Raw genomic sequence first — 11,755 nt, forward strand, 5'->3', positions numbered from 1 at the left:
TATTTATTACTAAACAAAGAAGCAAGATTTGACACTTTGTTATTTTATTTTGTCATAATACTACCTTGAATAGCTTAAAATGTCTATATTTGATCCATACTCAAAAATTGAGAGACACACATTTGTGAGACACTTGATTTTGAGATACATTTTACTCATTTTACTTAGTTGTGTAAAGTGTGGTGAATGCAAATACAGTCCATTCCTAGAAGTGAGTTCCCAGTAATATCAGGGGCATTTTGGCAGTAGAGTACAGTACAGTGTGAATGTTCCCATCCTACTCAGACAGTGAGAGCAGAGCGGCTAAGAGGGCAGCAGATGGTAAACCAATGAGGGGTGAACTAACCCACTAAATGATACCACATTAAATGCAGCATTTAAAATCCCATCTGGGTTGCCATCCCTCTGGACATGGAGTTTTAAACATGACACATATCTACACACCTGCTGATGCAACACAGAGACAAGTCAACGGCTGGTGACACTGGTGTCACGCCTGCACTCTCTGCTGATCTCTGAACCCTTTGGCTTTTCGTTCCTCTGAACTCCGTGGATTTCATTCTCTGAACCCTGAGCAATCCACTTTCACTAGGCTGCATGGCTGTGTGGTTCCACTCTATGAATCCCCTGCATGTTCCATTAGCTGGAGATTATATGCAGTGCCCTTACATGTACTGGCTTTATAGCATTTCATGTGATCATCTTCGGTGATTGATCACTACCAACATCATGAGGTCTTCTGTGTCTTTCTAGCTCACAGAGAATTCCAAATGACAAGTCTGTGAACAGTGTGTGACAGGGCAATTGCAATGGAAGGAATGTGCAAAACTAACACATTCCTTTATTGCTTACAGATATCTTCAAATCTTATCTTTTCCATTTTATAATGTATCCATATTGGGATAGTAATTGCATTTTGCAGCAAGCAAATACACACTATATGTTACAATTTGAGTTAAATATTGGAATTGAATTGAAAATGGAATTGTGGTAAATAAGTTGATGATCTAATGGCAAAAAAATGAAATAAGTCCCAGATGGTATTTATTGCAAATTGACTCATGGTAAGATGATGGTACTATGATATTGCCAAGCTCCCAATATGAAACATATTTCATACGGTGGTTTGCTTATTATATTGTGGTGAAATATGATGTAACGTTGATATTAATGTATGGACCTACTGCATGAATCTGTGAAAATGGAGAATGGCAATTAAATTCCACAAAATAATAAACATCTTATTATTAAAACGCAAAGATAAAGGATTTGGAAATGTAGGTAAGCTTTCTCTCATTGAATACATTGAATAAGTCAATAATAAGACCAATAACAAGACAAAGATAACCTTTGGAAATGAATAAATATTAAAAACTAAGACATATTGAATGTTAATACTGATACATTGAAAATGGTTTCATCTGTAATCTTGTGAATGCTATTCTCATTATATGAAAACAAAGCTTGTGGAAAATTATTTTATTTTATATTAATAGGCAAATGTTAGATTTGATCCCTCAATTGTGGACATACATACAGTAACTCCTATGCTGTTACATAATTCCTTCACATGATAATGACAACAGTATAACAAAATATCTTTTGTACATGTTGCATATTGCATCTTGCATATTTCTTGCACAACCTTACATTCACATCTGTGTTTAATTGTTCTGTACTTTATGTGAGATTAGAGCATCTCTAAATCAGTCTTTAGCCCAATACTTCCAACAATCTGACATTTGAGGTCACAAATCAGCTGATTACTATGATGATTAGTAAATAGTATGCTAATCGTAAGCAATCCAAATATTTTATTCATATTGTTGACGACTTGTTTTTATCTGTGCTGCCAAAAATGTACACACATTTCAGTTTATGAAGTTTTTGAAAGTTAAAATGTAGAAGGTAGAAGAGCTTAACATTTTGGCACAAAATGAGCACCGGGAAAAACATTGCTAAGGAAAATCTTCCATTGAACTGGTCTCAGCACATACAACATGGCTGTAAATGGAATATGTACAATGTGTGTACATTGTCACTTTAATCATTAAATATAATAAGCAATGATTAAATATGAACATCCCTTAAATGCTAAATAAACTCCCTGCCAGTGGTGATATACCCCAGTAAACATGCTAAGAAAATGAAATCTCCTCAAGAAGAGAAGCCATGGTCCCATTTGTCTGTGCCTCCTCCAGTAAAGCATTTGTTTAGGATGACCTAAATTGGTGCTAAGTGGATGCCTCAGCAGCTCCGTCTCACCACACACACACACACACACACACACACACACACACACACACACAAAACATAGAGCTGCTGAAGGCAGTTTTATGCAAACTAAAAAGCTTTCTTATATGCTATAGCTTATAGGTTGACCAATCATATTCAGCGAGTATTGAGGGAAGCTTCAATCAGATTTGTGGAGCCTGTTCTCTCACTCACTTCGGTGTTTCTTGGCTCTGATTTCACCTTAAATGCAAATGAGCCAAATCCCTCTGCTGCAGAAATACTGGCTGCTTTTTTTCTGTTGATAAGCGTTTTGACACAACATTTGTGAAATAATCAAATATAAACATAATGCCTGCCTCAACAAATCTGTGACGTAAGACATTTAAAAGGGAGTACAATGTTTCACCTGTGGTCATCGACGTATCAATGTACAGTAGTAACAATGAGATAGACCCCTGAGTTTAGAATTCCTGACAGCCAGCACACATTTATGTGGGTTTAGTAAACATATGACCTCCATGAAAAAACAGTATGGGGGCACTAAATCGCTTCAAATTTTGTACATGTGTTGCTAGGCAACAGCATAACCGGTCTCAGTCTCCCTCTTCTTATATGGCTCTCTCTTGTGGGATTTCTGCGCTACTAATGCCCAAACTCCATTAATGCCCAAGATTAGGCTTCTGAGGGTGAGGAAAAATAGGCACCCAGAAATCCTTCAAAATTCAAATGTGCGTCAAAGACTGAATGAGTCATGTAACTGACTTTACCATCCAATGAAATCTTACTAATACTATGCTAACAATATCAATAGTAATACCTGTTTTGATGCTTACTTACTTATTATACTAATCACTGCAACTTTTTATAAAGCTGTGCTGTTGCCAACTACTAAAGTCATCTCAGCTGCCATCACTGCTACTTCCATATTTGCACTTCCCATTATACTACTCCTACTGCTACTACTATAATCTCGCCCACCAGCCGGCTCTCTGCACCAGCAATCTAACCTGGGGATGAGGTTACTATGACTACTACTACTACTACTACTACTACCAATACTACTACTACCAATACTACTACTACTACTACTACTATTGGATCATTCAACCAATAGAGTGCTTTTTGGGTAGTGTAATTTGGTTATTTATTTTTGTACATAATCTTAAAGAGAAAATGTTAAAGTTAATAAAAAACATGTTTTCTTATCTCCAGAGGTTAAATTTCCAAAAATTACTATAAAGGGTAGCAATTAAAGTAACACGAAGTCTTCATCATAAAGGAACTGTCCTGTGAAAATCTCACTTTTAAAGGTTCATATGCTGTTAACTCATATCCAAATAATGCTGTTGACTTGCCCTATACTCATATCTGTGGCAAAAGCATGAATTAGTGAAAAACCACCACCTCAAATTTCAAACAGACTGTTTAAAAAATGCTTGTTATTTCCTCATATAATGTGAAGTCACGTTGGGTCATTGGCTGAGCTGGCCAATCATTGGCTGAGCTGCCTTCAGAAAGTATTCACACCCTGTAAGGTGTGGGTACTGGCGGCAGAGAAGTCAGGCGCAGGAGAGCAAAAACTGTGTTTACAACGGAGCAGTTTACTAATAAAAACCACCGGAATCAGAACAAATAATCAATGGGTACAAAACCCGTCGCACACCAGATAAACGTGCACAAGCACTTACAATAAACAGTTCCGGACAAGGACATGGGGGGAACAGAGGGTTAAATACACAACATGTAATGATGGAATTGAAACCAGGTGTGTGGGAAGACAAGACAAAACAAATGGAAAATGAAAAATGGATCGATGATGGCTAGAAGACCGGCGACGCCGAACGCCGCCTGAACAAGGAGAGGAACCAACTTCAGCGGAAGTTGTGACAGTATCCCCCACTTGACGCGTGGCTCCAGCAGTGCGCCGACACTGGTCTCGGGGACGACCCGGAGGGCGAGGCGCAGGGCGATCCGGACGAAGACGGTGGAACTCCTGCAGCATTGAAGGGTCCAACACGTCCTCGACCGGAACCCAGCAACTCTCCTCCGAACCGTACCCCTCCCACTCCACGAGATACTGAAGGCCCCTCGCCTGACGCCTCGAATCCAGTATGGAGCGAACGGAGTACGCCGGGGCCCCCTCGATGTCCAGAGGGGGCGGAAGAACCTCCCGCACCTCAGACTCCTGGAGCGGGCCAGCCACCACTGGCCTGAGGAGAGACACATGGAATGAGGGGTTAATACGGTAATCGGGGGGAAGCTGTAACCTATAACAAACCTCGTTCACTCTCCTCAGGACTTTAAATGGCCCCACAAACCGCAGACCCAGCTTCCGGCAGGGCAGGCGGAGGGGCAGGTTTCGGGTCGAGAGCCAGACCCGGTCCCCCGGTGCGAACACCGAGGCCTCACTGTGGTGACGGTCTGCGTTCTTTTTTTTGGTGCAGCACGGCCCGCTGAAGGTGAACACAGGCAGCTTACCATGTCTCCTCTGCACGCCTGAACCAGTCGTCCACCGCAGGAGCCTTGGCCTGACTCTGATGCCAAGGTGCCAGAACCGGCTGCTACCCCAGTACGCACTGGAAGGGAGAGAGATTAGTGGAGGAGTGGCGAAGTGAGTTCTGCGCCATCTCGGCCCAGGGCACGAACGCCGCCCACTCCCCCGGCCGGTCCTGGCAATAAGACCGTAGAAACCTGCCCACATCCTGGTTTACTCTCTCCACCTGCCCATTACTCTCGGGGTCAAACCCCGAAGTAAGGCTGATCGAGACCCCCAGACGTTCCATGAACGCCTTCCAGACCCTCGACGTGAACTGGGGACCTCGATCAGACACTATATCCTCAGGCACCCCGTAGTGCCGGAAGACGTGCGTAAACAAGGCCTCCGCAGTCTGTAGGGCTGTAGGGAGACCGGGCAGAGGGAGGAGACGACAGGACTTAGAGAACCGATCCACAATGACTAGGATTGCGGTGTTACCCTGTGAGGGGGGGAGATCGGTAAGAAGATCCACCGACAGATGCGACCAAGGCCGTTGTGGAACGGGTAAGGGGTGTAGCTTCCCTCTGGGCAGATGCCTAGGAGCCTTACACTGGGCGCACACCGAGCAGGAGGAAACATAAACCCTCACGTCCTTAGCCAAGGTAGGCCACCAGTACCTCCCGCTCAAACAGCGCACTGTCCGACCGATCCCAGGATGACCAGAGGAGGGTGACGTGTGGGCCCAATAGATCAACCGGTCACGGACAGCAGACGGGACATACAGACGCCCACTGGATGGGAGCGGGCTCTGCACGTAATGCCTGCTCAATGTCCACATCCAGCTCCTACACTACCGGCGCCACCAGGCAGGAGGCTGGGAGTGGGATCCATGGGCCGCTCCTCTGTGTCATACAGCCGGGACTATGCGTCTGCCTTCACGTTCTGGGAGCCTGGTCTGTAGGAAAGGGTGAACACAAAATGGGTGAAAAACATGGCCCACCTTGCCTGGCGAGGGTTCAGTCTCCTCGCTGCCCGGATGTACTCCAGATTGCGGTGGTCAGTCTAGATAAGAAAAGGGTGTTTAGCCACCTCAATCCAATGTCTCCACGCCTTCAGAGCCTTTACGACAGCCAACAGCTCTCAGTCCTCCACGTCATAGTTTTGCTCCGCCGGGCTGAGCTTCTTCGAGAAGAAGGCAGAGGGGCGGAGCTTCGGTGGCGTACCCGAGCGCTGAGAGAGCACGGCTCCTATCCCAGCCTCGGACGCATCCACCTCCACTATGAACACCAAAGAGGGATCCAGATGGGCCAGCACGGGAGCCGAGGTAAACAGAGCCCTCAGGTGACCAAAAGCCCTGTCCGCCTCAGCCGACCACTGCAACCTCACCAGGCCCACCTTCAGCAGTGACGTAATGGGAGCTGCTACCTGACCAAAACCCCGGATAAACCTCCGGTTGTAATTGGCAAACCCAAGAAACCACTGCACCTACTTTACCGTGGTGGGAGTCGGCCAATTATGCACGGCTACAATGCGGTCACTCTCCATCTCCACCCACGAGGTGGAAATGCGGTACCCTAGGAAGGAGATGGACTGCTGGAAGAACAGGCACTTCTCAGCCTTGACGTACAGGTCATGTTCCAACAATCGTCTGAGCACCCTGCGCACCAGGGACACATGCTTGGCGCGTGTAGCGGAGTATATCAGAATGTCATCAATATACACCACTACATAATGCCCTGAGGTGGTACTGAATACCATCTTCCACTCGTCTCCCTCCCGGATACGCACCAGGTTGTAAGCGCTCCTGAGATCTAGTTTGGTGAAGAAGCGCGCCCTGTGCATTGACTCAATCGCTGTGGCTATGAGAGGTAGCGGGTAACTGTACCTCACCGTGATCTGATTTAGACCTCGACAGTCAATACACGGGCGCAGACCTCCATCCTTCTTCTTCACAAAAAAACTCGAGGAGGCGGGTGATGTGGAGGACCGAATGTACCCCTGATGCAGGGATTCGGAGACATATGTTTCCATAGCCACCGTCTCCGCTTGTGACAGAGGATACACGTGACTCCTGGGAAGTGTGGCGTCTACCAGAAGATTTATCGCACAATCCCCCTGTCGATGGTGTGGTAATTGAGTCGCCTTCTTCTTAGAGAAGGCGAGAGCCAAATCGGCATATTCAGGGAGAATGCGCACAGTGGAGACCTGGTCTGGACTTTCCACCGTGGTAGTGCCAACGGAAACCCCTAAACACCTCCCTGTGCACTCTCGCGACCACCCCGTGAGAGCCCTCCCTTGCCAAGAAAGAGTGGGTTCATGACAAGCTAACCAGGGTAGCCCTAGCACCACGGGAAACGCAGGAGAGTCAATGAGGAAGAGACTAATTCTCTCCTCGTGACCCCCCTGCGTCACCATACCCAGAGGAGCGGTGGCCTCCCTAATCAACCCTGACCCTAATGGTCGACTATCTAAGGCGTGAATGGGGAAGGACACAGCCACGAGAACAATGGGGATCCCTAAACTATGGGCGAATGATCTATCTATAAAATTCCCAGCCACGCCTGAATCGACGAGCGCCTTATGCTGGGAATGCGGGGAAAACTGAGGAAAAGTGACATACAAAAACATATGTGCAACAGAGGGCTCTGGGTGAGAATGGTGCCGGCTCACCTGGGGTGACGCCAGAGCGCCCTGCCTGCTGCCTCGATACCCAGAGGAACCAACCCGGCACCGACCGGCAGTGTGACCTCTGCGGCCACAGATGGTGCACGAGCTGGAACCCCCTCCGGTCTCCCTGCGCACCGCCCCTCCCAGCTCCATGGATATCGGAGAGGGGGTGCGGGGGGATGGAACCAACAGACCCCGATCTGAACGTCCGCGGGTAGCCAGCAGGTTATCCAGCTGGACAGGTCCACCAGCTCGTCGAATGTGAGGGTGGTGTCTCTGCAGGTCAACTACCGACGGACGTCCTACAGCGATAATGGTCGATCAGGGCTCCTGTCATTCCATCCCGCGCCGGCAGCCAGGGTCCGAAACTCCAGGCCAAACTCCTGGGCGCTCCTCGTCCCCTGCCTCAGATGGAAGAGGCGTTCACCCGCTGCTATACCCTCGGGCGGGTGGTTGAAGACTGCCCGGAAGCGGCGGGTGAACTCCTCAAACTGGTCCAACGCCGCATCTCCCTCTCTCCACACTGCGTTGGCCCACTCCAGGGCTTTCCTGGTGAGGCAGGAGATGAGGGCAGACACCCTCTCACGGCCCGAAGGAGCCGGGTGGACGGTTGCCAGGTATAAGTCTAGCTGCAACAGGAACCCCTGGCAGTTCGCAGCCGTCCCATCGTATTCCTGGGGAAGGGAAAGACGAATCCCACTGGGACTAGGAGAAGGAGGGGCGAGTAGTGGAGACCCCGGTTGTGCTGGTGGAGGTGCTGGTAGAACTCCCTGTCTCTCCCAGCAGTCCATTGTCTGGACAATGCGGTCCATTTCGGTGCCAAGATGGTGGAGCATTGCTGCGTGCTCCGGGACATGCTCCTCCACACCTATACCGGGGGTACCTGCTCCTGCTGACTCCATATAGTAGGTCCGGAATTCTGTAAGGGGTGCGTACTGGCAGCAGGGAAGTCAGGCGCAGGAGAGCAAAAACGGTGTTTACAACAGCGCAGTTTAATAATAAAAACCACCGGAATCAGAACAAACAATCAATGGGTACAAAGCCCGTCGCACACCAGATAAACAAACACAAGCACTTACAATAAACAATTCCGGACAAGGACATGGGGGGGAACAGAGGGTTAAATACACAACATGTAATGATGGAATTGAAACCAGGTGTGTGGGAAGACAAGACAAGACAAAATAAATGGAAAATGAAAAGTGGATCGATTATGGCTAGAAGACCGGCGATGCCGAACGCCGCCCGAACAAGGAGAGGCACCAACTTCGGGGGAACTTGTGACACACCACTTGTCTTTTTTCACATTGTGTCCTGTGTTACAAAGTGGGATTAAAATGTATTTAATTGTCTTTTTTTTCAGTGATCTACACAAAATACTCTAATGTCCAAGTGGAATAAAAATAATAAAATGTGTAAAAATATAAAATGTTAATAAAACACTAATATATCTTGATTACATAAGTATTCAACCCCCTGAGACATGTTAGAATCACCTTTGGCAGCGCACACAGCTGTGAGTCTTTCTGGGAAAATCTCTAAGTGCTTTGCACACCTGGATTGTACAATATTTGCATAATATTCTTCAATGGTTGTTGGTCATTGCTAGACAGCTATTTTCAAGTCTTGCCGTAGATTTTCAAGACGATTTAAGTCAAAACTGTAACTTGGCCACTCAGGAACATTCAATATCGTGTTGGTAAGCAGTGTATATTTGGCCTTGTGTTTTAGGTTATTGTCCTGCTGAAAGGTGAATTTGTCTCCCAGTGTCTGTTGTAAAGCAGACTGGACCCAGTTTTCCTCTAGGACTTTCCCTGTGCTTACAATAGCTCTATTCTGTTTATTTTTATCAACAAGCAAAAAAATCCCTAGTCCTTGCCGATGATAAGCATACCCATAACATGATGCCGCCAACACCATGCTTGAAAATATAAAGAGTGGTACTCAGGATTTGCCCCAAACATAGCACTTTGTATTGAGGACATTATGTAATTTCTTAGCATTTTTTTTCTGTTTTACTTTAGTGCCATTGAAAACAGGATGCATGCTTTGGAATATTTTTATTCTGTATTCTGTTTCTCTTTGTTATTTAGGTTAGTAATGTGGAGTAACTACAATGTTGTTGATCCATCCTCAGTTTACTCCTATCACAGCCATTAAACTCTGTAACTTTTTTAAAGTCACCATTGGCCTCATGTTGAAATCCCTGAGCGATTTCCTTCCTATCTGGCAACTGAGTTAAGAAGGACGCCTTTATTTTTGTAGTGACTGGGTGTATTGATACACCATCCAAAGGGTAATTAATAACTTCACCATGCTCAAAAGGATATTCTATGTCTTTTTTTGGTACCCATCCACCAATAGGTGCCCTTCTTTGTGAGGCATTGGAAAACCTCCCTGGTCTTTGCGGTTGAATCTGTGTTTGAAATTCACTACTTGAATGAGGGACCTTACAGATAATTATACAGTATGTGTGGGGTACAGAGATGATGTAGTCATTCAAAAATCATGTTAAACACTATTATTGCTCACAGAGTGAGTCCATGCAACTTTTTATTTTACTTGTTAAGAACATTTTTATTCCTGAACTTATTTAGGCTTGCCATAACAAAGGGGTTGAATACCATTTTTTCATTTTTTAATACATTTGTAAAAATGTAGGGGGCAATTGAATGCAAGCTTCACCCCATTTTTAAAAAAATCTGTGGGTAACAGGGTTGATGTGTAATGCTCAACCAGCTCAGTTTTCCACCACCAAACACCAGCAAATGGCCAAGAAGAGTAGAACCAGCTCACCTGGTTTTACGCTATGATTTGATATTACTTTTCCCCAAATATTTTTTAAAGTGATAGTTTCATCGTATTAAAATGAAAGTTCAGTTCACGTAACAGGGCTGACCTTAAAATAATGGACAAATATAAATGAATCACTAATCATGTGAAATAAATAATAATCTTCAGAAATTAGTTTGTCAAAGGAACAAAGTAACTACACTCTAAGAAAATAGGTTGTTCAGTTTTCCCCATAGGAGAACCCTTTTTGGTTCCTGGTAGAACTATTTTTGGGTTCTACCTGGAACCAAAAAGGGTTCTTTAAACGGTTCTCCTATGGGGACAGACAAAGAACCCTTTTAGGTTCTGGATAGCACCTTTTTTCTAAGAGTGTAGGAATTTATAATGATGCTGAAAACTTAAGGACATTTTGGAGTTAAGTGGGGTAAAAGTCGGAAAACATGAGGGACTTGTCCAAAATGCTAGCAAGTCTTTATTCATCAAATCAGATGTATAAAATGTTCCATGTGGTCTATCAACTTGGACTGAGGGGTAGACATATAGTAAACATAAATCCGGGACACTCCAATTCATATGGTATGTATTAATTTGTCACTAGACAATCACTTACAAAGTATAGACTACCGATCGCTGTCCATTGTGCTGAAATTGCGAGTTGTCTATCAAATCGATAATAGGCTTTCTGTGGTGCCAGGGAATGTATAGCGTTGTTTATTGGTAGGCCTATTTGGTTGTAATTTTCTCATGTTAAGCCTAACATTTCATGAAGCTATACACGGTGTCGCATCTTAATACTGCCATTTTTAAAATGCTGGCTAGTGGCAATAATGTAATTACTTAAAAAAATATATATAACTACCCTTTAGCTACTTGGACCTGCGTGACATGACCCGTCCTCACGTTTTCTCCCAGCTTGGATAGAAAGTTATTGTGCATAAAACCAGTCTGTTAAAGCCAAATAATACAGTCAGTCCACCCTCAAAACACTAGCTTACTAGGGATTGAGGATAAATTCAGCCACTATTTATTGTTGAACTTAGCGAGTTTTGTCTGGCTAATAGCCTACATAAATGGGCTGCAATATTCAAAGTCAATTAAATCAAATCCAGCTTGAGAGACTCCCCTGGTCTTCTGAAGTCCTCCTTTTTTTGTGTGCAAATGTTTTTATCACAGCCTGTAGGTCCAGGTTGCGGGCCCCACTGTTTTCTATACTGAATATGCCAACCGCAACCTGGTCTCAGCATTTCGTATTGTTCTGTATGTAAATCTGAGTGAGTCTATTTATTATGATATGTTAGGGTTCGTATGGTATGTATTCATTTGTGGATGTCCATCACCCATTTCGTATGATATGTTATGAATTCCAATCGTTTTACATGTTTGAAATTTGCAAAACGTACAATATGTTACGAATTTTCACAACGTACTATATGTTACGAATATGGAAAATGTATTATATGTTACGAATTCTAGCTAGGGGTTGGGGTTAGGGGTTAGGGTTAAGGTATAGTGTTAAGTTTAGGAGTTAGGATAAAAGGTTAAGGTTAAAGTTAGGGTTAGGGGAAGGGTTAGATAAAAGGGTTA

This window comes from Salmo salar, chromosome ssa15 (assembly GCF_905237065.1).
Source record: "Salmo salar chromosome ssa15, Ssal_v3.1, whole genome shotgun sequence".
Lineage (NCBI taxonomy): Eukaryota > Metazoa > Chordata > Actinopteri > Salmoniformes > Salmonidae > Salmo > Salmo salar.